Source organism: Chionomys nivalis, chromosome 15 (genome assembly GCF_950005125.1).
Source record: "Chionomys nivalis chromosome 15, mChiNiv1.1, whole genome shotgun sequence".
Lineage (NCBI taxonomy): Eukaryota > Metazoa > Chordata > Mammalia > Rodentia > Cricetidae > Chionomys > Chionomys nivalis.
Window position 1 is genome coordinate 47,532,598 of NC_080100.1, and position 24,936 is coordinate 47,557,533.

The following is a 24,936-nucleotide window of genomic DNA, read 5'->3' on the forward strand; positions in this document are numbered from 1 at the left end:
CACTGGTCACTTTTGGGATTTCTTGGCTGGTAGCTATGGCTCTGCTCTTTTTCTTCCATTCAGGGAAGGACTTCAAAACACAAACAAAAGTTATGCTATTGTGGTCATAAGCTTGATGAGGACTTAGTTGAATTAAATTACTCATACATTTCAACTCCCTAACTTGGTGATAATAATGATGACAGCAAGGAGTGGTGGTATGCTCATGTCATCCCAGAACTCCTGAGGCTGATGCAGGAGACTGCCAAGTTCAAGGCCATTCTGAGCTATGTAGCGAGACTGTGACTGAAACAAACAGAACAGTACTGACAGATGAAGTGTGTTAAGCACTTACTGTGTGCTGAGAAGCCTACCAATGTGTAGATGTGTTTATCTCAGTTGGTCCTCAACCCCTCCACAGGTAGAAATGATAATCCTTTGACAGAGGCGGGACCAGGGGCTTAGAAGGTCTGTGTTTATCCAGTTGGTCAATGGAAAAGCTTGAGGTAGAAAGGATGAACTCAAATCAGATTCCTGAATTACCTTAGATAGGCTATACATTTTCTCCATTTAACTGTTAGCAGCTCACTTAATAATTTGCATGTTTGCCGGGCGGTGGTGGCGCACGCCTTTAATCCCAGCACTTGGGAGGCAAAGGCAGGCAGATCTCTGTGAGTTCGAGGCCAGCCTGGTCTACAAAGGGAGTTCCAGGACAGGCTCCAAAGCTACAGAGAAACCTTGTCTCGAAAAACCAATAATAATAATAATAATAATAATTTGCATGTTGTAACATTGCAGTCAAAAACCATAGCAATGTAAAATGAGTAAGAACTATGGTTTCTACTTCAGCTGCTTCACAGAGGGAGCACTATGAAGACAGAAGGTGAGGGTATTATAGATAAGGGGTGACGGTAACCTGCATTGTTCACATGATAGGATTTGGAATCCCCTAGGAGACACACTGCTGGCTGTGTCTGTGGGACTATTTACCCACGATGTCTGAGGTGGAAAGACCACCCGTAAGTGTAAACAGCAGAATCCCTGGGGCGAGGTCCTAGACTGAGGAAAAAGAAGAGCTGCACCCCTGCACTTGCTCCTCTCCCTGGCTTCCTGACTGCAGATTCAAGGGGTCAGCGTCAGCTTCCTGCCGTCATGCTTTCCCCGCTGTGACAGACTGTATACTCAAACCACCAACCAAAGTAAACCCTTTCATCCTTAAGTTGCTTTGCTGAGTATTGTGTCTCCATTGTGAGAAAAATAACACACTAGGCAAGCACATGTCATGTAGCCATCTGTGTGCAATGCACTCACCAACACTGTGATTGTATGAATGGAGGTACAGGTGCCTTCTAATGGAGGAGGGTCATTTGTCTATCTGTTGTTTTCATTGGTTAATTAATAAAGAAACTGCTTGACCTTTGATAGGACAGAAAATTAGGTAGGTGGAGTAGACAGAACAGAATTCTGAGAAGGGAAGTGAGCCAGATGGCATAGCTCTCCTCTCCAAGATGGACGCAGGTTAAGATCCTTCCTGGTAAGCCACCACCTCGTGGTGCTACACAGATTATTATAAATGGGTTAATCAAGATGTGAGAGTTAGCCAGTAAGAGGCTAGAGCTAATGGGCCAAGCAGTGTTTAAAAGAATACAGTTTCCGTGTAATTATTTCAGGTAAAGCTAGCCAGGTGGCGGGAAGCGGCCGGCCATTCCACCCTGCAGCCTTCTCTTTGCATGTGAGGATACTGGGGCTTTAAAGTTGCTAGTGAGAAGCTGCATGGAGTAGAACCACAGTCTTTCAGGCCCCAAAGCCAGCTTCCACCAGAGCAGGTAGCAGAAAGGACCTCAGAGTGCCGGGAGAAAAGCTCCTGGGTAGAAGCACTGTGCGTGGGCAGGGCCAGCAGCTGTGGCCACGTCGACTCTCACTGACTCAGCTGCAATGCATTGGGTTGATGGCAAAAGGCTCTGTCAAGGCCCAAATCTATGAGGTGCCCATGTAGCAACACGGGGCAAACTGTGGCGGCGTAAATGAATGTAGACAGATTATAAAGATATATACAGCTTTAATAAGGAAATAGACTTACAGGACCACAGGTTCCCGCGGAGAACAGGAAAAGCGGAGCAAAAATGGCTGCTGGGATCACGCCGGGCAGATTTATCAGTAAACATTAGCCCAAGGCGAACACGCCCCCAATGGGTGGGGCTATATCCCTACAGCAAACCACTCCACGACTTTCAGCATCAACCTCTCCATGTTCTCAGAGAAAATGTACCTTCTTTGAAGGATGAAGTGAGAGCATTTTGACAGCACTGGGCGGATGTTATGGCACCTAATGCTTTTCATTTAAATGAGCATGGAAAGGAGGAAGAGGGGAAAAGGTGAACTGGGGGGGGCGAGGGAGGGAGGAACTGGAAGAGTGGGAAGTACTATTTAGGAGTCATCATTTTACTTAATTATTTAAACTTTTATTCTTCAATTTTTTATCTTATTTTTCATACAATACATTTTAATGTTCTTTCCCATTCACTGAAGATATATTTTTATTTCATGTATATGAGTGTTGACCCATACGCATGTCTATGCACCATGTGGATGCTGTATCTACAGAAACCAGAAGAAAGCTGCAGGTCTCTTGGAACTGAAGTTAAGGGTGGTTGTTATCCCTCATGTGGGTGCTGGGAACCGAACCGGGTCTTCTGCAAGAACGGCAAATACTCTTAGCCCCAAGCCTTCTGTCCAGGCCCCAGGAGACATTATTGTGGTGCGGTAAATAAGAAAAAAATCCCAGAGCTGGGGTCCCAAGAGTCAACCCAGAATGCTGTTTCTGCTGTGTGTTGTGGTGAGAGAGAGGGGTGAGTGGGGATTGCTGAGGAAGGAACCCTCATGTGCACGAATTGGAAAAGCACTCTGCTCCTGAGCTATATTCTTACCCACCCTCAGCGCAGTGGCTTTTGTGCAGCTTGCTTCCAGAACATAGACAATGAGGCGGTAGACTGAAGACAGCGCCATACACGGCTCTGTAGCACTGAAGGAGCTCCAGCCTGGAGCTCCGGCATTGGATGATCAGGGGTTCTTCTACAGCTGAGGTTTCTCCTACTTTTTCATTGTTGCTTCACAGTGGTCCCTGCTGCTATCCCATTGCTGCGCCATGACTGTTAGGACAAGAATGAAGTGTGCAAAACACGATCAGTGTGCTATAAATACTGCCGAGAGAAAGTTTTCGGATTTGAATCTCATCCTTAGATGCCTCTCTGTAGGAGGCTCAGGTGTGGGGCTGGGGAACCAGGCAGAAACACATGTCCAGATGCTCTGCTGCTGGAGACAGTGGCTATGGAATTTAAAGGTATTTAAAGTTTTAGGGGTCACTGAGCAATGACCTTAGACTCTACATCCACCTCTCAAGCAGAGGTTAACAGAGACACCAGGAGAGGCAATTGGGTACAGGTGGAGATGGAGTATCCTTTCCTCTCTCTGTCAGAATCTCCTGTAAGAATTCTCAATAGTGTTTGCTGGGGTAAAGGCACACGTTCTGGAAGCAGGTTGTTATCATCAATGGCTGTGGGACAACGGTCTGTGCCCTGTCAATTACATTTTAAATAAATGCTGATTAGCCAGTAGCTAGGCAGGAAGTATGGGAGTGGTGACCAGGCAGGAAGTAAAGGTGGGGCGATAAGAATTCTGGGAAAAGGAAAGTTCTCTCTGCAGCTGTGACCCAGCCACAGAAGAAGCAAGATGTGACTGCCTTGCCAAATAAGATACTGAGCCACATGGCTGACATAGACAAGAATAATGGGCTAATATAAGTTATAAGGGTTAATAAGTCTGAGCTACTAGACCAATCAGTTTATAACTAATATAGACCTCTGTGTGATTTCTTTGACTAAACGGCTGAGGGACCGGGTGGGACAGAAAGCTCCGTCAATAATCAACAGTCTTCAGTCATTCAGTTGGTCCCCTGCCACTTCAAATGTGTCAACCCCCAGACTGACATGGTGTTGAGTTATGCTTGATACCCAAGCTTTTGTAGTTATCCAGTGAGTGGCACACCAAGGATGGCATCCTTTCTGAGGTAAAAGAGATCAACTTCTGATTCCTGTAGAGCCCTATGTATTCTAAATAGACCTAGCTGCAAAGAAAGTCCAAAGGCTGATGTGGAAGACACCTTTATGTATACCCCAAAATAAAGCAGTTGTTTTTATATGTCTGGGGAAAATGATTGCAGCCGCAGCAACAACAAAATCCTAAAACCGGGTGATCAGCTGTAGGGGGACGTGAGGAAACCCTGAGTGAGGGAAGTCCGGAGTGAATGTGTATTAATGACATGGGCAAGGACACCAAGGCCTCTCAGCCCCACTGGAAACTGGCAAAGCCATCCTCATATGGGTCAGGCTCAGGGTGATTCCAAAATTTTCCTCAGAGGTCCGAGTGTGAGGCAGTGATCAGTGTGTACAATGACTAGAACATCAGCTTTCTCCTCCTCCCAGATGCTTACAATCTGAGACTGCCAGACTATAGAGACCTACCATGAGTAGCCAACCCCTCTCCCCTGTGCTGTACAAAATAAGGAAGCTGCGGTTCAGGGGTGGGGGTGGCAGAAGTAGGTGCCCTTCCATCAGAGTGTACACCCCCCCCCCCCCAGGCCCCAGCTTTTCTGGACATGCTTCTGTGAGACTTTCCTTTCTTCGTTCCCTCCATGCCCCAGTCAGATTCCCAGATCCAGGCCACTTGGGTTGCAGCTTTTGCAAGGTCCAGAAGAAAACAGACGGCTGGGTGTGGTGATACACACCTGTAATTCCAGCCCTCGAGAGGTGGATGATTGGGAGATCAAGGTCGTCCTTGAACTGTATAATGAATGTGACTGTATAATGACTTTGAGACTAGCCTGCTCTACACGAGATCCTGTCGTGTGCCAATGCTGTGAGATATGCCAGGGAGCCCATGAGTGTGAAACCTGGCACCGGACTCTAGAGTCATGGTTCACAACCTTCCTAATGTTGCAACCCTTTAATACAGTTCTTCATGTTGTAGTGATCCCAACTATAAACTTCTTTTATTGTTACTTTATAACTGCAATTTTGCTACTGCTACGAATTGTAATTCAACTATCTGATATGCAAGACAGACATTAGATATCCAACCCCTGTGAAAGGGTCATTGGACCCCAAAAGGGTCACAACCCACCAGTTCAGAGTTACTGCTCTAAAGCTTATCAACCAGGAAGAAATACGGAAATAATAACCACTGACTTTCAAATGTGAGCGACCAAGGAAGCTGGTGCTTTGTTTTCTTGAGAGGGTAAGATGCTACCCCTCATCCATTTCTCCACGCACCCCTGGTGACCGATTTGAACGAGTGTTGTGAGGAGCAGAGAAAGCCCTGAGTGGACAAAGTCCCCAGTGAATGTATGAGTTGACAGAGCCTTGGCGGTGTCAAGGACTCCAGTGCCTCAGGTCCATGGGAGTGGCAAAGCCTTACTTGGGTGAGGCTCAGAAGGGCAGCAAAGCCTTTCTCAGGAACCAAGTGAGAGTGTTGGCCGTGTGGGCAGAAAATTTCCACCATGGCTTTGTTCCCCACCCCCAGATGTTTATGGCCTGAAGTCTGCTTCCCTACGATGAGACTGATCCTACTGAGATTAGCCAAGCCTGACTCCTGTTTCAGCTGCATGAAATAACCCTACCTCTTATCTGTATGTAATGGTACTTCTATTGTTCTTCCGTTGTATGCAGTAACCCCGCCTCCCCATTCACCAGTACATAATGACGGGCTGTGCTTCTGAAGTGCTCAGGTTTCTCCAGTAGAGAGTATAGTCCACTACACCCCAGCTCTTCTGTGTGTGTGTCTGTCATTTCACATGTCTGACCTTTCTTCATTCTTTCTTTTGGCCCAGCCAGGTCAAGTCCCTAACGCTGCGCGAGCACTTGGCAGGTTCCGTGAAATGTGTTATCCGAGCCACAGAAAGAACCAGAGACTCTGTTTTAGGCCTCTGGCTAAGTTTCTCGGTAGGCAATGTTCTGCCTCCCTGGGGACCATCCCCTGTCCCAATGGTCCAGCCTTGGCTTCTCTGAACTCCACACTCAGCAGACAGCTTTTTAATAAGGAGCAGCTAGCCATAGGGTGGATGCTTGGCAGCGACTTTCTTAGAGGTTGAGCCAAAACAGCTCAAGAAGAAAAGGTTACCTTGGAGTGGTATGTTAGATTATTTAATGAGTCCTCTCTGGCTACTTTATTGCGCTGTTTCTTTTCTGTTGAAATTTAAAGCAAGGATATTCCCTAAGCCACTTACTAGTTCAGTTTTTTAAAAAGAATGTGGGCAGACTGGAGAGGAGAGAGAATGCAGATTCTGTAGGAGGGACGGGAAGGTCCGCTATGCGGTCATACTCCATAGTCTGGAGGGCCAGGCCAGCTGTGGGAACTCTAACCTTCCCTGGACAGAGTAGCATAGCAGCCCCCACAGCAGGTCAGTTCTGGTCTCCCTGACCTGCCCCTCCACCAGCCAACAAGGAAGGCTTCCAAGATGCTTTCCTGGTCTATTCCCATGACTCCAATCCTAGCCAACCAACTTTCTACATTTCTTTTAAAAAACTTAAAAAGTTTACAAAGGAAAGGCACACCAGACATGCACATTTCCCAGTATGAGTAACAGGAATTCGCTTTGCAGTGGCTTCCATAACTCAAGAGCTCATCTTTCTCTCCACACATCAAGTTTAGCAAGACTCTTACAAGTTTTGGTCAAGTCTGAAAGGCCTGCAGTTCTGTTGCGGAATTAGGTGAAGATGTGTTTTATTCATTTATGCTCTGTTATGCTTGTTTAATGATGTAAACATGTGTTGTATTCTTTTATGTTGCATTTGTTTAACTCTGTGAATCTGTGTTGCTTTTCCTGTCTAAAATACCTGATGGAGCTGATAAAGAGCTGAAGGACCCATAGCGAGGCAGGAGAGGGATGGGCGGGGCTGCCTGGCAGAGAATAAATAAGAGGAGAAATCTAGAGAGGGAAGAGGAAGAGCAAGAAAAGGAGAAGGAGAGGAGAATGCCAGGGGCCAGCCACCCAGCCACCCAGCCTACCCAGTCACACAGCCACACAGTCACACAGTCACATAGCTACCCAGTCACACAGCCACACAGCCACACAGTCACCCAGCTACCCAGTCATACAGTCACACAGCCACACAGTCACACAGCCACACAGCCACCCAACCACACAGTCACACAGCCACACAGCTACACAGCTACCCAGTTACACAGTCACACAGCCACACAGTCACACAGTCACCCAGCTACCCAGTCACACAGTCACACAGTCATACAGCCACCCAGTTACCCAGCCACACAGTCACACAGCCACACAGTCACACAGCTACACAGTCACATAGTCACACAACCACACAACCACACAGTCACACAGCCACACAGTCACACAGCCACACAGTCACACAACCACACAGTCACACAGCCACACAGTCACACAGCCACACAGTCACATAGTCACATAGCTACCCAATCACACAGCCACACAGCCACACAGTCACATAGCCACACAGTCACACAGTCACATAGCTACCCAGTCACACAGCCACACAGCCACACAGCCACACAGTCACACAGTCACACAGCCACACAGTCACACAGCCACACAGCCACATAGCTACCCAGTCACACAGCCACACAGCCACACAGTCACCCAGCTACCCAGTCACACAGCCACACAGCCATACAGTCACACAGCCACACAGCCACCCAGTCACACAGCCACACAGCCACACAGCCATACAGCCACACAGTCACACAGTCACACAGCCACACAGCCACACAGCCACACAGCTACACAGTCACACAGCCAGGCAGTGAGTGATAAGAAGGAAAGAAAGATACAGGGAATAAAGAAAGATTTTTTAAAAAAAAGCCCACAGGCAAAATGTAGTTAAAGAGAAATGGGATAATTTTAGTTAGAAAAGCTGGCTAGAAACAAGCCAAGTAAGGCTGGGTATTCATAAGTAAGAATAAGCCTCCCTTTATTTATTTGGGAGCTGAGTTGCTGGTACCCAAAGAGTTTAAAAAAACAAAAACAAACAAACAAAAACAACAACAAAAAACTACACAGTTCTCTTGTGACTTTTTCAACATGCTTCACATCTCATGGTCACAAAGCAGCTGCTGCAGTTTTGTGTATCAAATCTTTTAAGCCTCACGAAGATGAGAAGGGGATTGGGATGTGCCTGTCCACGCCTATGTCAGCCTAACGAAAAGCATCACAAACTACCAGACTTCTTCCTACATCTCACAGCTTAGCATCAGACCCAGGGTTGCTCTATCTTCAAGGGAGGCTGTGATTCAATGGGTGTTGGGACACTCAGCCTCTGAAGCAAGAAGTAACAGAACTTTAGATTCAATCCGATGATGATGCTCTTTGTTAAAGGCAATGTGGAATCTAACTGAAAAGGAACAGTCCCCTGCCACACGTCCTTAAGAGGCACCATCAGGGTGCAGCTCAGAAGTCTGAATCCTAGAAGACTCTTGTTTGTTGTTGTAATCATGAGGATGAATCAGGTTTGCGTCTCCCTGGTTTTCTCATCCTGTAGACAGTGATAGCTAAACATTAGTCTTAGAACAGCTGGCCCCTTTGGTAGAACTCTGTTCTTTAAGCATGGCATGATTGGTTTGATGGCCCACAGGAGATTCCCACCACATCAGAACTGTTAGCACTTCCCCACAGCCGGGGCAAGGAGTACCCTCACTTGAGATCCCAGCTGCTTGCTCCTTTCTGCCCCGCCCCCCCCCCCCCCCCCCGCCAGCTGCACAGTCTTGTGTGTGTGTGTGTGTGTGTGTGTGCATCCTAGAGTATAGGAAGTGGTTGAATGGGATTGGGCCTCCCATGTTGGAATAAGACTTTGGTGATGGCAGACTTGCCTTTAAGTCACCCAGTCTCCTATAGGTAACCCCTCTCTGTACTCCTAAACATAATCCCAAGAAATCCACTGATTTACCAATATAGGCTTAGATAGAGCAGTTTCTTTGTTCTATTCGTGTCTTATCTGTTACATATAGAGGTTTCCATACCTCTTGACCTAGGAAAATTCACACAACACCCTCTTATCCTTCCATCGATGGAGGAGAATAAACGAAATCAGTCCATGGTGGCACATGCCAGTCTGCTTCACGTAAACAACCTTTATCCTTTTATATGACTCCAAACAGTGGAACCCAATTTGCTGACCTATAAATAGATAAGAAGCCTGGAAGCCAAAGCCCTTGGTCTCTAAAACATCACAGTAAAAAATAATAAGAATTTATTCTGAATCCCTCTGATGTGGTATGCAGAATTGGTGAGGGAATTGGGTATTAGGGTACACATCGTTGGATCAGAACCCTATGGTAGAGGACACCAGCTCTGGCCTCTTCAAGGCCACATCTGAGGGTCAGACGCTGGCTTCTCACATAACCAGAAGTTTAGGTACATGCAGATGCCCCCTTTTCCTATCCTCATTTCTCTGTGACAGGCAGAGTGAAATCTGGCAGGATTCCATGCTCAGAACAGTCATTCCCTTCTCATCTCTGTTGGTGAGCCGAGGTTTGTCACTATGTCCTGAAATCCAAGAACACCTCCAAAATGACAGCTTGGAGAGGAGCTGACCAAGGCCTGTAGCTCATATTTTAATACAGTATCTTCTCGTGAACTGCCCTGAGGAGGATTTCAACTGCCCATTGTTCAGGATGAAGGATTCTGATGGCTATGGAAAGAACCCTTGCATTCCGAAGCCTTCCTCCCACCAATACAGATCTTCCTACATAATGCACTGATTCATTTTCCCTCTAGGTAGGTGAAAAAACTACCCAGGGATTGCTCACCAGCTGAGCCCTGGCTAAGGTCCAGCACCTGGTTCTTTTATCGGTCCCCCAGAGGCTTGCAGAAGACATCATCAACCATTTTGTAGAGCCCCATACCAAGGTGCAGGTCAGCGAAAGGCCTTGACCTGCCCAGAAGGAATGAAATGAGAGAGAAAGATCTGAACCCTACTTTTCTTCCTTGGATGCACGCTCCCTCTGTCTTCTATTCCTTGAATACGAAGAGAAGATGAGGTTGGGAGACAGGTTTTAATAGCCGTGAAGAATGTGGACATCCTCAGTGACAAGAACTTCCTGATCATATCAGAGTCTGGTTTGTCCTCATCCTCATTTGATTGTAAGACTTCACATGTCATGTCTTCCCCCAAATGACTTAGTGCCATGGGCAACCAGCATTAGCACAAGATGATTCACCTTTGTGGCACTGAGGAAAAGGCATGCCCTACACTCAGCATCAAGATAGTCCTTACTGTGGGGTTGAGGGGAGTGACTTCTTATCTCAAGCGCTGTGGCAGCCTCACCCCTTCCCCTTTCTACTGAGTGTTGACTGGTGCCTCCTGCAAGCTTGACTCTGCACCCAGATGTCGGACTGACTACTGGGGCTCCTCAATCTTGTGATTTGGTGGTGTTCGGCAGTGTGGCCTGGATGTCAGAAGCGTCAAAGTTTTGTCATGGTTCTAAGGGCAGCCAGGGTCAAGACCTGCTACCGTTATTAGAGAGGGCAAACAGGAGGGTGAGGTCCAGGGGCCTCGGCTGAAGCATAGGAGATAGTTATTTTCTGACCAATTCATATTTGCTCCGGCTTGTTCTGGTTTTAGGGCTGAAAACCCTCTTTGGGGAACGATACCTGGGTCCTAGGAACACTAGGTCAGTTATTCACCCCAACACACTGATAGGTGTCAAGGAAAGACTAGAAGACAAAGCGACCTTCCTTTATGGGAAATGGATCTGCTCATACAACTTCTGCTTATGTAACACTTTAAATCCACATGGTCCTTATGCGAAATAATTCCATTTCACTTGTAAGAGTCTTGCTAAACTTGATGTGTGGAGAGAACAAAGGAACATTTAATGAGGTGGCTTACAGTTTCAAACGGTAAGGCCATTATCATCATGGTGGGACATGTGGCATGCGGCCGACAGGGTGCTGAAGCTGAGAGTGCTACGTCTTGATTGGCAGCCGAGAGGAGGTGAACTAAGTGTCACACTGAGAGAGAGAGCTCAAAGTCCATCCCCACAGTGACACACTTCCTCCAGCAAGACCATATCATTCCAACAAAGCTACATCTTCTACTAGTGCCTGATGTGGGAGTTCCCTCTGTATGCTATGAATATGTTTTTATTGCAATTGGTTAATAAAGAAGCTGCTTTGGCTTATAGCAGGGCAGAATATAGCCAGGCTGGAAGAGATAGAGAGAGAGAATAGGTAGAGTCAGGGAGACACCATGTAGCTGCCAAAGGAGACCGGCACCAGAACCCTTACCGGTAGGTAGTGATACACAGATGAATAAAAATTGGTTAATTTAAGATGTAAGAGGTAACTAGGAATATGCCTAAGCTATCGACCAAGCAGTTTTGTAATCAATACAGTTTCTGTGTGATTACTCCAGTCTGGGTGGCCAGGAATGAAAGAGCAGTTTCTGCCTACAAGTGTCAACTCCCTACAAACTTATGGGGGCCAATTACACTCAAACTACCACAGTATCTGACACCCTTTTCTCTCCTCCATAGGCAATAGGTATACATACATGTAGGCAAAACACCTATATACACATAAAATAAAAATAAATAAATCTTTACAAAAAAGAACCACAGTGGTGATTCTAGGTTTTTAGTTCCTCTTATCTGTTCAACGTATTTAAGTGAGATGATCAAGTTAAAATAGAATCGTGATCAGCAAGTACATCTCAGTCATGGTTGTGTGGCTTCTGTTAATGCTTTGTGTCAAAGGATATTATTTTAATGTCTGTTGCTTTTGTTTATTCTGCGTTTGCTTAACTCTGTGAAGCTGTGATTCTTTGCCTGTCTAAAACACCTGATGGGCCAATAAAAAACTGAACAGCCAATAAGGAGGCAGGAGCAAGGACAGGTGGGGCTGGCAGGAAGAGAGTGTAAAGAGAAGGAGAAATCTGGGAGAAGAGGGGGAGCAAGAGAACAAGGAGAAAAGAATGTCAGGGACAAACAACCCAGTTGCCCGGCCAGTCATGGAGTAAGAGTGAAAATTAGACACACAGAAGTAAGATAAGGAAGAAGCCCAGAGGCAAAAGGTAGATGGGATAATTTAAGGTAAGAAAAGCTGACTAGAAACAAGCCAAGCTAAGGCCGGACATTTATAAGCAATAACAAACCTCCATGCTTCTGATTTATTTGAAAATTGAATGGTGGCCCACCAAAGACCAAAAAAGTAAAGAGTAAAAAAATAAACGACGTCTTGGCATTCCAACATGGGGCTAGAGTGAAAGAAAAACCAACAACAGCTTTGGTTATTCTCCTTCTTATTGATCCTGTTATTACTATTGTTTAAAAAAAGTCTTTGCTGGACTGAGGAAAGCTGAGAATGAGACGTGGTTCTCTCTAGGGAAGAGCACGCCAGCTGAACATTCAGCCCTGGAGACATACATACAGGTGCTATTCCACAGCCTAAAGAGGTTGCATTTAGGAATGCATATGTACATGCATGCAATAACAGTTTGTAAAAACGAAAAAGAAAAGCAAGCAAAAGAGACCACTTTGTCACAGACTCTAGTAACTTTGGTGTTTGATGACATACTGTTTGTATCCTTATAAGAAACCTTGTATGTTTATGAACTCTGCTATGCAGTGATTCTTTAAGAATAGTTTGCTTTATTTATCTTGTACACGTGTATTTTGTAAACTCTTAAACTTGAAAAATAAATAATATTTAATGTTAAAGAAGAAAGAAGGGAAGAAAGAAAGAAAGAAAGAAAGAAAGAAAGGAAGAAAGAAAGAAAGAGAGGCCATGAAAAGGGGAGGGAGGAAAAGAAAGGGAGAAATGTTATAATTAAATTACAATCTAAAAAAAAATCTGCTGGGAACATACCTTACCAATCATAAAGCCAGGGTTAATGGAATTCTGGAGAGAAAAACAAGGAAGCAATTCAGAGCAGGGTATATTACATTTCTTGTGAATCCAGGGCATGCTTGATTTTTTTTTTTTGAAGGCTATTTTTAAAGTAAATAAAAGAAGATGTCCAAGCCCCAACTCTGGATCCTCATTCAAGAAATGCTGAAGCTAGTGAGCACAGCCCCATGGTGCCAAGTGTTTGTGGTTGGGGAACCCATTCCAGGGTTCAGGTTCATTCTCTTCTCAGCAGCCCCATGTTGGGTTATGATGTGTTCTGATCACAGTCTCCATAGTTACCCCTTCAATGACAGCCCCACTGACTCTGTTTAGGTAGTTGCCCTCTCTTTGGGCTGGTATTTGAATACCGCTAGTGCTGGGGGAGTCACAGCATCCCTGTGAATCCTGTATCACTTCCTGTTCCCTCTCGGTGTTACCAATTCCTTCCTTGGTTAATTGCTCTGACAACATTGTTACCAATTCCTTCTCTGGTTAATCCCTCTGACAACATTAACATTGATGGAATGACCCTCAGCCCCATGTTCTTGGCAGTGTCAAGCACACACCCTCTCCCACCCAGAAATCCATCATTCAAGTTGCTGGCAATTTATTCCTTTTCAAGATTTGTTTTCTGGCGAAAGTGGTCCAGCCCTGGGAGACAGGCCTGGGTATTATGCCGGGAACAATGTGCTTACTGTGTGGACTGCATTTTTGGACACAAACAACCTGTATTGCTTAACAGTTCTGTGCAAACATGTTCTAAAAGGCAGTCGTATGAGATTTGGTCATTTTAGCTCAAGGCCAAACTGGCTACATTTCAGGTTTACAATAGACTCACTGGTTCCTAAGCACCCATATCAGCTCCAGTCTATTTGTTTTGTTTCCTGTATTGAAGCCTTTTACCTATTCTGCTACCAGTAGGACCTGATCATCTTCAGCTATTCCCATCTTCAAGGGAGAATCTTTCCTTCCAGTCCGATGTCTTTGCAGTGTAGAAACAGAGAAGGCTCTCTGTACAGAGCTCTGCCGGCAACTGTTTCACAGGGCTGAACTTATTTATGCGAGAATTGCTTCAGTATTTAAGATAGGGCTAGCCCACTTTCCCACTAATCACAGCCTCCTCACTAGGGCCACTTCCCTTCTGTAATGGAGTTCAAAGTGCTTGCAGGAACTGCCTAATTAGACTGTATTATGTTAGTAAGTCTGAGTGATGTGCTATATGATTAGCCCCAAGAATAGAGAAGAGATGCTGGGAACCCTGAGCATGGGAAAGCAGTTGGATCTGGGAATCTGCCTCAAGACTGCACTCAGGCTCTTTGGCAGTGCCTTCCTCACCCATCTTCAAAGTCTATTTCCTGAGGCCTCACCTTCCTACAAACTTCTTTCCCTGACCACTTGTACGCCGTTACTCTCAGCTTGATTTTTGTCTTTGTTTTCTAAGTAGGTTTTTGGGGACACATTAATTGATGACAGTTGAGTATTTCAGTTACCATATATCCTTCAGGTGTAGGATGAAATTTCCTTAAGCCAAAGACTATGTGTTGAATTTCCTGTCTATCTCAAATTGTGCTTGCATAAGAGGGGTGCACAGGGCAGGGGTGGACATGGTGTGTATTTCATAAAATGTTCCATGGAGCTTTCCCTACCACTTAGATTGTGGATCATAACACTATCCATAATTAATAATTCACACCTAGAATGTGACCCCAGAAAGGACACGGGTCAGTGACCGCCATGGTAACTGACCCTCTACCCTGCTGTGTTATGTTGTAAGGAAGACACCAAAAGGCTAGAACTCTGGCTCTGATTTAAGAAGCCTTCAGCCTCATGGTCTAGGTACTGGAAGCTGCTAGAACAGGTGCCAGGTGGCTAATGAACCACAGACACTTATTTTTATAGGTCTAGGGATTGGGAAGTCTAAGATGAAGACATCAATAGAGTCGGATTCTCAGAGACTGGATCTTCTTGCTGCGTCCTTTTGTGATATAAGATGCTAACAAGGTCCCTCAGACAATCTCTTATAAGGACAAATCCATTCGTGAGGGTGGAATATGTAACCTCGTATGAGCTATGCATCTCAATGCTATTGAATAGAAAATGCAATGTCAACAAATGAATTTTGAGCTGTATTATACTTAGAGCACAGCACACATAGATGAGAGAAGAACATACGATGGAGTGGGAGGTGGCGTGGGATCTGCAGCAGAGAGATGTGGCTCGGAGTCTCTGATTGGTCACTCACATGTAGCCTTGAGCAGATGGTTTTAGTTCACAAATCTCTAGGTTTTTTTAAATCCAAACATTTATACTACAGAGATAAGTGCACAATGCCTACAAAAGCACTTTGCACAATGGTTCAGATAGATTTAAGAACTAATAAATAGATCTTTGAACATTATTGTTACATGGCCTACATGGCTGATGATTCTAAATCAACTTAAACGACACAGCAAAGGACATTTATGTAAGTTCAAAGAGTGCTTGGTAAATTTCGTGAAGGATCTGCACCCAGCCTGGAAAAACAAATGAGGACTGGGGCCCTGAGGAGTCAGAAGGTTGGAAAAAGTCTAGGGAAAGGCATGAGCCAAGCTGGAGGGATAGGCAGGGACAACAGACTGGGACGACGGAGACAACAGATTTCCTGGAATAATGCTAACAATAATGAGAAAAGCATGTGCAATGCTTCTGCTGTGCAGAGGGCGAGCTCCTTTCTTCACTGGTGTGATGAGATAGGAGTGGATGTTTTAAAGCTTAGTAACCAAAGTTCTGAGACAAACTGCAAAACAAGTACAAACAATCAGAGGCCTGGTCCAGCCTTGCTGAGGATGGATAGGCTGATGTGCTCTTGATGGGAGGCAAATTGGACGTGGGCTTTCTGGAGAGCGCTTCAACTGCATTCACTAACAATCATTAATTTCTCTTCAAAGCCCTGATCATGGAGCACATTCATTTCTAATCAACGAGGCATGAAGAAATTATGTGTGTTAAGTCATCCCAAAAACCTTGGGTACGACTCACATGTCCATTGATGATGGAATTCTTCAATATTCTAAGCACTAATGTGCCCTTATCGTGTTTTTTTTTTCAGCATCTCCATATGAGGTAAATTTACATGACTGCTCTGGTACTAAATGTAAAGAAAGTTGGTTGGTGAAAAGCCATAAGTCATCAGAACGTTAGAATGGTAAATTTCAAAATCCTATGCATGTTTAGCAATGCTCAGCAAAAGATGTGGAAGAAGAAAAATCTAACTTTTTGTGGTTATCTCTGAAAAGAGGGAGATGGGAAGACAAGCTGGATGAGACCTCTGTTTGGATGTATATTCTTTGTATTGCTTACAGAACATATCTATTAAGATATTTATCAAAGTCTGCAAGTAATTTTTTTAAAAATCTGCACTAATACAGCCATGTGCAAAAGAGGATGGATCTCACTTTAAAAAATTGAAAATAGACATCCCACACAACCCAGCCACTGGTGCATATGTCCCCAGAGGTAGCGATGTCAGGATACTAAGAATCATCACCATGTTCACACTCCTCGCATCCCTATTCACAATAACCAAAAATTCTAAGTGCCCCTTAACTGAGGAACACATAAAGAAAATGGTAGAATGTCCCCACCTGAAGGTCAGCTGATAAGAAAACTTGGCAAGCAACAGCTAAGGTTTGAAAATAAAATTTGTGAAATAGAGATGAGCCAATCAGGATTGAATCCATCATCCCACACCCTGCTAATGTTACTTTTCTGGGTTTTGCCTTTAAATAGTGCTCTCTAGAAGGGTGGGGTACCTCCTCTTGCTGCTGCACTGACTAGGTTCCTGCCGGCGGCTTTGCATGTACACAATAAACCTTGCTTTTGCATTTTGGTGAGTCGGTCTCCCTGGTGGTCTTTTGGGGTCCCCGAAGACTGGACATAACAGAAAATATGGCTCATATACAACTGTTCAGTCATAACATGATTAAAGCCTGGCATTTACAGCAATACAGACAGAACAGGAGATCCTGTGCTAAATGAAATAAGCCAGGCACCGAAAGATGAGTCTCACATAATCTTCCTCTTACATAGTACCTAAAAAACTTAGTCTCAGAAGTTGAGAGCAGAACGATAGTTGCCAGAAGCTGGGGAGACCAGCAGTAGTGGTGGTGGTGGTGAGGGAATAGGGAAATATTCATGGATATTTCTGGGATGCCCTTACAGGGTGGAATGACTACAGATGATAAAAATATACCATACATTTCTAAAAAGTAAAATAAAATATTTTAAAATTTTACAGTATAATTGAGAAAATATATGTTTAACTTGGTCCCAATGTTACATAATGTATGTATTTATCTAAACAGTACAGGATATTATATAATATATATGTATATTATATATATTGCATGTTATCATGTATCAGTTAAAAATAATTTTAAATGGTTTTAGAAATGTAGCTTGGGATAGAGACCTTGCCAGCACTGAAAAACTCTGGGCTTGATCTCTTATATTACTACTACAAACCACTTTTTCATCATTAAATATGTTAAAGTATGTTATAAGAGGTACCTACATTTTTATCTGGGAAAAAATATATCCTCAATAAGTGGGAGAAGCCCCACAAGTTTTTAAAGCACTGTGACCAAGTGCTTTAAAAGATTGGTGCATACATGAGTGTATGCACGGTTAACAAAGCACAGACGAAGTGATGTTCCTCTTGCTCTGGTGTGCTGTTCTTGTTATCTTCGATGCAGTTAGCTTTTGGGACAACACTGCATCATAACAAAGTATTCCAAAGCTTGATGCTGAGACAAAAACCACTTTGCCTAGAGCCATGTGCCCTATGGGTCAGCCTGTGTATGTTGAGTTAGTGTACAAGGCTTACTACCTCCCAACTATCCGTTAGACTCAGGTTTTCTTTAGCTATTTCATAGTTCTTGGGCCAGTGGGCTAGCCAGCCCAGGTTCTTCCTGCAACGACGGGAGAATGCAGAAGAGTGGGTGTCGCCCCATGCCATCCGTGACTCACTTCTTTGGAGTTGGCACATTCTGCCCACATGGCCACACCCTCAGTCAGTGGGAGAGGGAGATGGTCTTTGTTTCTAGCAGAAAGACCTGCAGCATCATGTGGCAAAAGACAAAAAATGTAGGTAGGAGTACAATTTAGGACCTCGCAGACAGTGTACCACAAATTTGCAGGAGTTTATTAATTTCTCCTAAGTTAGTTTTCCTTCAAGGAGTATTATTACTTAGGAAAAAACATTTAACAAGCAATTCTTCAGAAAATAAGTGAGAAAAATTTGGGGAAGTTGTTTTGTGCTTAATGCTTGTCTGGCTTGGCCCCAAATCTTCTGTCTTTGGGGACTGTCTGACTTCACCTGTTGTTTCCAGTGTTCTTTATTATGGAACTGAGACTTTGTTTTCTTATCTGAATAACTTTAGAGAATTTCCTTTCTCTTACCTCTACTTTCCCTCCTTTATTATGAGAGGCTGTGCACCTTGGAGAATATGCTAGAATGTTATATGATTTCCTGAGAAATATGCAACTATGAATAAGAATGGCAGCCAGCCATTGCTTCCTAAGAGGGAACACATCGAAGTCACCAGAAGCCTTATCTGGAACATTTCACGGTTCCCTAGTGGAGCCATGACATCCATATCCAGCTGCAGACACAAACAATAAAGGTGACTGGAGTGTCCTGGCGTTAAAGCGTTCAGCAGCCGCTTAGCTCATGATTCCGCGCTCCTTTTGTTCCTGGCTTTTCCGGTCTGGTTTCACAAAAGCACCAGACTTCAGGAGGGATAGACTTCAATGCTGCCTACCTTATTGGAACTATGAACACACCCACAGGACAGGCTAAAGGTTTTGGATAAAGAGCTTGGGACAGAAATCACTCTCTTCTGGAGTCCCACTCCTCCCTGCTCCACCCCCAAGCCAAATTTCCAGTTCAAATTCTGATTTAATGCTTTTGAGAGGAGCCAGTGGATCTTTCAGGTGTGTGGGAAATCTCCCACCTGCCTCTTAGAGCTCTTCAAGGAAAGACATTTGACCCCTGTGTGTGTAGGTGGGGGAATAGACGCAGGGGGTGGAGTAGGGGATGTTTATGACTGTGAAAGAGAGAAAGAAAATTTTACATTATGCAAATATTCATAGCTCTTTAAGCTCTTCCCCTGCTCTGTCTCTTACCATGGTCACTCAATTCTCCTTCCTTTTGCATTATAATCTATTCCTTTCCCTTGTTTCTCAGGTGCCTAACTTAGAGAATTTCCCTGCTCCACCCCCAGATACTGCTTGGGTCTTACAAAGTAGAGATGGGACTGAGAGCATGTGTCGGGGTAAAGCCCTTCTTGTGACTTTAGACATTCAAGTGTTCCTTCAACTCCAGAATAAACACTTCCATTACATAAACATCCTTTGGGCTTCTGTTGTGGACTTTGGGGGGAAGAGGAGCATTGTGTCTCTGGTTAGAAGGGAGAGAACATACCAAAAGATACCACATTTACAGGTCTTCTGCCCCAAGATCTATCCATGAATGAGGATTCAATTCAAGCATATGAATTTGCTGCAAGTGTATTTGTGCACAAAACACATGCAAGAGGCATGCAGGGCACACACCCCACCCTCTTCTATCCTCAATCCTGGTGCACCTGCCATAAATGAAGCCTTGGTTTAAACACAGCAGCTTGTTGTGAATAGGTAGCCCTTGCAGACTGCTGCAGATGACTCATACAGAGGAGGGCTGAGAGGCTGCAACAGCCTCTCCATGGTGGCTAGATGAGGCCACAAGGAATTTCCAAAGCCAGAAGCTAGTGTTCATACAGGCTCAAATGAGTGAGGACAAGAAGAGGGACACCCCACAAGTGAGTGAGGATGAGGGGAAGGGGAATCCTTACATGCTGCGATTAGTTCAGCCACCATGGGAATCAATACAGAAGTCCCCCCAGAAAGTTGCTCTATGATCCAGCTGTGTCATCCCTGAACGTAAACCTGAAGGCCTCTAAATCAACATTCCACGTATATCTCTGCACAGACATGCTCACGGTGGCACCATTCACAAGGCCGGGTTATGAACCCAGCCTAGATGTCTGTCAATAGATGAATGGAAAAAGAAACTGGTTTACATGCATATATGACATTTCACGAAGCCTAAGAAAGATTGAAATGATGTCATTTGCAGGAAGATGAAAACAACTGGAAGTTATCCTACTAAGTAAGTGAGACTTGGGAAGATGTTACATTTTTGTTTTCTCTTATTTGTTAACCCTGGATTTTATATTGATATGTGAGATCATCATGTATGTGTGTGTGTGTGTGTGTACGCGAAAAGGCACTCATGATTGGGAGGGGGAGAAAGGGGAGGGTGCAGGGGCATACTTAGAAGTACACGGTATCTTGTATAAAAATGTCTTTATGAAAGCATCACTGTGGACAATGAATATTTGCCAATAACTGGTTTTAGAATGCATGAACCTTACCTGATCCAATACTTAAGATCACAAGAGACAGGGAAACACTTTCTGGAACCTTAATGAAGACTTGAAGGATGAGCTCCAGGAGAGACCACTATTTTAGCAAGTACCCTTTAACGTCTGAGGCAGGAAGACACCATTTTAGGAGGTCTCCACTTCTTTCTCAAGACAACTGATGCCAATAAACTGGCCTTGGCAAACTCTTTCCTCAAGCATGCTTCGTTTGGAGCCCCAGGGAAAGTTCCACAATGGAAAAAATGCAACTCAGATTATTTGGAGAGAAAACACTACAAAAAAACCATGAGCTCCTAAGGGCAGGGAGAGTGTTACAGGCATGCCATCCAGCAGAAGAGCAGAAGATGGAAGATGTTATCAAAGATGGCATAGATTCATGATAATAACGGACAAACTCTCTGCTAAAACGAATGCTTCAGAGAGACTAGAAATGGAGCACACTCAAAGACGTCTGGGATACAGTGTTTCCCCATCCCTGGAGATGCTGGGGGTGCGGGGGCAGGCAGGGTAGTGGATATTTATTTCTTAGGTCCCCTCTTTGGTCTTGCCATCCTTTCTACTGCCTGTGCATAGCTGGTTTCAGGCACGGGGAGATCTGTGCAAGTTAGGCTGCAACTGCAAAGGGTCACTACAGGTTACACACTCTGAAACCCTAGGGGGACATGGGGTGATGGAGAGCTGGCTTGCATAAATGGTAATGCATGTACTGTTTCAAGTTTCATCTCATCAGACATCCTCCTCTGTCCTCTTGGCTTGGAAAATTCTTTAGAACTTGTGGCCATACTGATCAAGTAGAAAAACAACCAGCCAGTCCTACTAACTAACTAACAAGCCAGGATGACAGCTGGTGTTTCTCAGAGCTCTTGTTCTGATTGTTTGACGTTGGTCATTTGTAAGTTAGATCTCTCTCATCTGCGGTAAGACCAAAGTAGTACCAAATGTTTCAGAATCTTGAGCTTCCTCTGTAAGTCCTTTTCCTCATTTGTCTCCTTTTGCCCGAAATGTATTCTGAAGATTCTGTTCGGGGAGTCAGTCTAATGACTTTGTCCAAGATGGACATGTCATCAACTGCTACTTCTAAGGTCAACCTTATGCTGCTTTTCTGTTTAGCTATCACACATCTAGCTAAACATTCCTAGGAAGGCTAGCTTGCTCTCTGGAACAGTCTTTCAACAAACATAAGAATCACATCTTGAACTTTAAATCCTTTGCAAAAGCAAATCCCATGGTGCACCTGGCTCAGGAGTACTACTCAGCATAGAAGAAGACACACACACACACACACACCTCTTGGATTCTTGGGTCGGTGATAAATGATTTAGGAGAATACAGGACTTTTGCAAACAGTTCTGTGGTGGAGGCCTGCCTGGGACCTTGGTGTTTTGCAGGGAAAATCTATCACAAGCCACAAGCATGGGTGGGCCAGGCCAGTGCAAGTGGAAAAAAAGAAAAATTCTTTGGACTTCTTATTCATTCATTCAACAACTCTTTGTTGAGCAATGGCCAGGTCCCAGAGCCTAGCAGCTACCATCATTGTCAGTACGCTCTCATCAGGGAAAGCTCCTTTTGAAATGTTCTGGTCAGAAATGAGTATTATATTATTATTAAAAAGTTAAAAAAAAACTCCTTGTGAATTTTGTACGAACAAAGTGATAGATGACAGTAATTGTGCTTGATCCAATACCTGACAGTTACAATTTTTAAAACCCAAATTTCTTTGTAGGCTTTATATTTGAACATTAGCATCTTGTGTGCTCTAAGTAGGCAAATGCCAGGAGAATACCTAAAAACCTGTGTCTAAACCAGTGGTTATCAACCTGTGGAGCACAATCCTTTTCGGAAAAGGGAGGGTCAAATGACCCTTTCATGGGGTCTCCTAAGACCACCAGAAATATTAGATATTTACATTACAATTCATAACAGTAACAAAATGGCAGTTATGAAGTAGAAATGAGAATACTTTTTTGGTTTGGGGTCAGCACATCATGAGGAAGGGTGAGAACCACTGTTCTAGAATGATGTTGTGGGAACTATGAGGCAGGTGGTAAGGCTTGCCTATGTGTGTGAGCAACGTGACATGCCTGTCACACAATGAGCCGGACTCTACCTGGTCAGCTGTTGTGCTGGCTGTAGCATTTCCTGCCCTGTGCCCACTGCTTGCTCTGCTTCCCCTATATGCTCCTTACGACCTTGGGGAGTGTTTGATACTAAGGCAGTGAGATGTTGTCAAGGCGTGGGACAGCTATAGATGAAAATATATTCAGCTTCGGCAGAGGTTGGCTCTAACTATTGCCCAACAATTTTATTTAGTTATTGAACAATTTCTTTTTCTATTTATTGATCTTCCTTTCTCTTTCTTTTTTCCTTCCTTTTTTTCTTCATTTTTTTTTTTTGTTTTGTTCTTTGATTTTGAGACAGGGTTTCTCTGTGTAGCCATGGCTGTCCTGGAACTCACTCAAGGCTGGCCTCGAGATCAGAGATCTGCCTGCCTCTGCCTCCCAAGTGCTGGGATTAAAGGTGCGCACAACCACTACCTGGCACTGATCTCCTTTTCCTTTTTTCTTATTTTTTTATTGTTTTTATTGAGCTACATATTTTTCTCCGCTCCCCTCCCATCCTGTCCCCTCCCCTTCTACCTTCTCCTATAGTCCCATGGTCCCAATTTACTCCTGATCTCCTTTTCTTAATGTCTCCATGTAACTTAGCATCCTCATTGGAAGAAAACAGCATCTAGAACCCCTTTGTTCGACAGAGGTGATGTTTGTGCCTCAGTGACTGCCCCCAAGGAAAGCCAAATCCTCAGCAAACTTTGACACCAGCTTCCTGGCATCATTTCCCTTCTCAACATTTTTAAATGTCACACACAAGGCACACGCCAGGAGAAGTGTCACCTGGCTTACATTACAGTAGAAACTGGGGTGCTGTGGCCCATAGAATTAGGATACACAGGGAACTTTCCAATGATAGATTTCGCTTCTCCTACCCACCAGCTTTTTTGCTAGGGAGTCTCAGTGAGCCCCCATGCCAGCCTGTTGGTCCAGAAGCCTCCCACTTTGTCTGCTCTCAGCATCAGCCTGATCTTTGGTTAAGTAAGAACTTGTCCTAAAGACAATTGTTTGCTTCCAGCACTGATTTTGACAAGTAGGAACATGATGTCTTCTGTCCCGGGAGAATTAAAAAAAGCCACTGATTTTGACAAGTAGGAACATGATGTCTTCTGTCCCGGGAGAATTAAAAAAGCCCTTCTCAGAGAGAGCTCACTTCATACATGCATATGGAACCTTGGAGACTTGATAATGGCTGTTTTTAATTGTCTGTCCACCTGTGACTACCATGACTTAGAACCATTCTCTCTTCCAGATCATTATAATCTTTGTCAGTCTCCTGCTCCAAACCGTGATCCCATCCTACACCCCGGGTCTGTGTTTCAGAACAGTATGTTCAACTTCTGAATTCACATCCTGTGACCACAGATTCAACCAAGAACAGATCGAAAAGATTTTTAAAGATTGCATCGTACTATGTCTGTACAGATGTTTTCTTCTTATCATGATCCCTGAAGGAATGCAGTAGAACGATTATCTACACAGCATTTGTATTATAATAGATAATTGAATAAGTTTAGAGATGATGTAAAAAATGAGGTACGAAGATTAAGTATCAATACTATACCACTGTATAAAAGAGACTTGAGAATCTATGGATTTTAGTATTCACAAAACCCTAGGACCAATTTCCTGGAGATACTGAGAGATGACTGCATCCCATTTTTTCTTACCAATAATTATGGTAGTAATTATGGTGTTTGTCTTAAAGAGTTGTAGGACTGAATGAGTTGATATATGTGAAAAAATCAGAGCAGTATGTGGAATATGATGGAGAATCAATAATGATAATCAGGTGATGATGATGATGTTGATGGAGATGATGACGGTGATGGTGGTGATGGTGATGGAGATGGTGATGATGATGGTGATGGTGGTGATGGAGATGGTGATGGTGGTGATGGTGATGGAGATGGTGATGGTGGTGATGGAGATGGTGATGGTGGTGATGGAGATGGAGATGATGATGATGAATGTGATGGTGGTGATGGAGATGGAGATGATGATGATGAATGTGATGGTGGTGATGGAGATGGTGATGGTGGTGATGGAGATGTAGATGAAGATGCACTGATCAGAGAGGTCCCAGTAAACTGGAAACAGAAGCCTCTGGTCACCTTGAAGAGGCTGAGGATATTTCATCGGGGATACTTCATGATACCATGGACTATTTACTTCTGAATAGGCAACCAGAGGCAATGAAAATATATCACTTAGCTTTCTATTTGATAAACTATATGTGTATTTTTCTGCCTTCTGCCTGCCTCACCTCATTCATACTCTCCCTTTTCTCCCCTCTTTCAATTCTGCTTCCTCTTCTTCTGAACATCGGGTCTTGCTATGTATAGCTCAGACTGGCCTCGAACTTGTGATCCTCCTTTTTCAACTTCAATGAGGAAATGATAGGCGCATGCTGCAACACCTAATCCCAAGTTTTATGTTAAAACAAATCAATAATTTTTATAAA